This window comes from Lemur catta, chromosome 1 (assembly GCF_020740605.2).
Source record: "Lemur catta isolate mLemCat1 chromosome 1, mLemCat1.pri, whole genome shotgun sequence".
Classification (NCBI taxonomy): Eukaryota; Metazoa; Chordata; class Mammalia; order Primates; family Lemuridae; genus Lemur; species Lemur catta.
Window position 1 is genome coordinate 146,137,068 of NC_059128.1, and position 4,053 is coordinate 146,141,120.

Sequence of the window (4,053 nt, forward strand, 5' to 3'; positions counted from 1 at the left end):
TGGAAAATCATACTGCTCACAGAATTTTTTAATGATCAGTCGACTTACATTAATATTAGCACAGAAAAAAATGTAAAATTCATACCCACACAACTGTGGGTTGTGCATGGAAAGCTGCCCATGGGAAGTATCTGAGACCAACTCTGCCCTCACCCCTGAGTCCTTGCTTATCTGTCTAATCTAGGTATCATTACTTCCCGTTTTGTTCTCAAGACCGCCCACCACCTACACTCCCACACCCCCACCCTGCTCTTCTCCCCTCACAGGCACAGTGAGCTTCCTGCAGGTGCCCAAATGCTGTGTGCTCTTCCACCCAGGGGCCTTTGCAATTACTGTTTCTTTTGCCTTAAGTGCTCTCCAGTCCTCACTGCTTCATTTGGCTAAATTTGAGTGATTCTTTATAGTTTAGATTAAAAATAACGTCCGTCCTGGGCTTTTTCTTCACCTCCCTGCTCTTTATTAACCTACCTGAAGCGAGGGTAGGTTAACCTACCTGAAGCGAGGATTCACTCCTATGTCGGCCCACACCACTGTGAATGTACCCTTATCATAGCACCTAATCACTGCCTCATATACTGTCTGTACTCCACCTTCCTCGGTAAGCCTATCTGAGGAGGAAAAGATCACACACACCTCCTCAACTATTAACCAAGCTTGGCACACTTTCAGAGCACAATGACCATTTGCTGAATGACGAAAGAATCAATAATTGGATGCCAACACTGTTTCCTTTTTCAGTTCTTCTAATGTTTGTTCTTGGAAAGACTGATACACTTTGCACTTCAATTTTAGCAATTTCCATTGATTACCCTGAGATCCACCCTTGTCTACGTTTAGAGCGTAAGTTTTGGTTCTGATATCTTCTGCACTGGATGTCCTATTTCTCTCTCAGTGCTGAAAGCCATGCTAAATCAGCATGGACTCCAATATTCTAGTCCCTTGGACCACTTTAGCCCCCAACATGCTGATGTTGTAGACTTGCTATGGTAAATGTGACATTTGGAATCAAGATGAAATGTTCAAGACAGATGCATTTTAAAAGAACAGAACACTCTTATTTTTTCAAAAAATAAAAAAACAAGAAAGAACAACCTACAGTGAGAGATCTAAGGATTTCTCGAGTAACATAAAAATAGGAATCACTATTTATACATACAAATAAATTACACATTTTCTTTTTACAAAAATAGGATCATACTATTAGTAGTACTTTTCACTTTTACTTACTATGTCCTGGAAATCTCTATAGGTCAGTGCATGTGGTCTTCTCTCTTTTTAAAAACTTCATAGAATTCTGTTAAAAGGATGTACTGTGTGTTTTTAAAACCATTTCATCATTAATGTACATTTGGATTGTTTCTGAGTTTTTTTTTTTTTTTTATTAAAGCCCATGTTGTAGTGAAGATCCTTGCCTCTACCTCCATACATTATCTTCACTATTCCAATAGTGTGGATTCCTAAAAAGTAGGATTGTTGAATAATAACAAATGAACATTTGTATTTTACTACATACTGCCAAATGGTCCTCCAAAAAGACTGTATCATATTATACTTCCATAATGTATGAGGTCTCCTAGTTTGTACATCACCACTAGCACTGGCTCTTCCCAACTAGTTAGTTGACAACTTGATTTGTGAAAAAGCAATCTTGTGCTTTTCCACGCTCGGGCCCTGCTTTGGCTCCACCGCCCTCGCTTCTAGCTCAGGGCTCCTGCTAAGCTAGCGCAGCCTTCATCTCCCTTCAGCTGCCATCATGATCAGGGACCTCATCGGCCATGATGAGATGTTCTCCGACACTTACAAGATCCGAGAAATCGCTGATGGCCTGTGCCTGGAGGTGGAGGGGAAGATGGTCAGTGGGACAGAGGGTAACACTGATGACTCACTCATGGGTGGAAATGCTTTCGCTGAAGGCCCTGAGGGCTCTGGTACTGAAAGCACAGTAATCACGGGTGTTGATATTGTCGTGAACTGTCACTTGCAGGAAACCAGCTCCACAAAAGAAGCCTACAAAAAGTACATCAAAGATTACATGAAGTCAATCAAAGGAAAACTTGAAGAACAGAGACAAGAAAGAGTAAAACCTTTTATGACATGGACTGCAGAACAAATCAAACACATCCTTGCTAATTTCAAAAACTACCAGTTCTTTATTGGTGAAAACATGAATCCAGATGGCACGGTTGCTCTATGGACTACCGTGAGGATGGTGTGACCCCATACATGATTTTCTTTAAGGATGGTTTAGTAATGGAAAAATGTTAGCAAATTTGGCAATTACTTTGGATCTATCCCCTGTCATAACTGGCTGCTACTTGTCACCCACACAACACCAGGACTTAAGACAAATGGGACTGATGTCATCTTGAGCTCTTCATTTATTTTGACCGTGATTTATTTGGAATGGAGCATTGTTTTTAATGCAAAAAACATGTCATGTAGGTTGTCTAAAAATAAAATGCAATTAAGCTAAAACAAACAAACAAAAGCAATCTTGTTATTTATATTTTCATTGTAATTATTGTTGAGGTTAAATATCTTTGTATATAATGATTGATTATCGGAGTTTATTTTTCAGTGGGTTGCCAATTTATGACTTTTACTGATTTTCTATTGGGTTGTCTTTTTCTTACTGAGTTTTAGGAGTTCTTAGCATATTAATTCTGTCTGTGTTAATATTTTCTTACACTTATGTTTTTCATCAAACATAGTTTATATTTATTCTGTAGTCAAATCTGTCACTTCTTTCTCCTCCCTAAAACTAAGTTTTATTTCTTGCCTTGGAAATCTCTCATTTCAAAACTAAAACTAAACTGAAATTAAGATACAGAGATAGAGATAGGGATTAAGAGAGAAGAAGAAGAAGGAGGAGAAGGAGGAGGAGGAGAAGGGGAAGAAGAAGAAGAAAAGAAGAGGAAGAAGGAAAGGAGGAAGAAGAAGAAGAAGAGGAAGAAGAATGCTTCTGTATTTTTTCTAATCATTTTATCTTATTTTTTATATCTATATATATCTTTAGTTGAGATTTTTTTCTTTTGTATATTCTATGAGTTAGGGTTCTAAACAGTATTCCCACTGGGTAGGCAATGACCCAAACACACTTTATTAATGAATCCCTTTACTCTTTCCCCACTAGTTTTAATTGCCACCTTATCATATATTATAGTTCTTTTAAACTTTTATCAATTTGTTGGGTAAAACTTAGTATAATAATACCATTGTTATTTTGATTTACCTTACACTGATTACCAGTGATGATTAAATCAGTGGGTTTAAAATTTTGCAAAATGCTTGCTTCTTGGAATAAATATCAATTGCAATGGAGGTTTTAGTCTTTTACAATATTGTTGGAATGTATTTACCCAAATTAATTTAGGAATTTTAGATCAAAATTTAAAAGTAAAATTTGCCTGTAGTTTTCTTTCTATTTTTTATGTTTGTCAAGTTTTAATATTAGGTTCTATTTGTGAAGATACATTTAGAAGCTTCCCATCCCTGCCTCCTTTATTTTGGAATAACTTAAATACTATGCCTGAATAGTTTCTAGGTCTCACAACTCATTGAGGTCTGTTCTTTATGAAAGATAAAACTTTCAATTCTTTCTACAGTAAGTATTCAGCTTTAAACTTTTCTAGTCAATTTTGATAATGTGTAGTGTCCTAGAAATTTGCATATTTAAACAAAAATCTAAACTATTATAGCATATTATATACTTTAAAGTGAGCATTATTATTCATACATATATGTATATCCTTTCTTCCCTTTGTTTTCCCTTCATAGATTTACTTGATAAAAAAACTAACGCATGGAGTAGTAGGTAAGTGTTTTCCCCAGGTTACACAACTAGTAAGTGATAGAATCTAGATCCTTCCGTAGGCCATGTGACTGCAGAGCTCCTCCTGAACCATTGTATTATGCTGTGTCTGAGGGAGCAGTCTCATTGTAGTTATTTTATTGTATGTCCATTTGATATATCAGAAACCTAGAGGTTTGCATTAAATATTTTGCTGCTTTCTAAAATCTTCTCATTGTATTTTTAGTAATTTTGCTTTATAT

General features: G+C 36.3%; 1 pseudogene; it reads left to right on the plus strand.

Moving 5' to 3' along the window:
• The first annotated feature begins 1,756 nt into the window (after positions 1-1,756).
• LOC123641194 lies at positions 1,757-2,471 on the plus strand (annotated as a pseudogene).
• Positions 2,472-4,053: the final 1,582 nt, after the last annotated feature.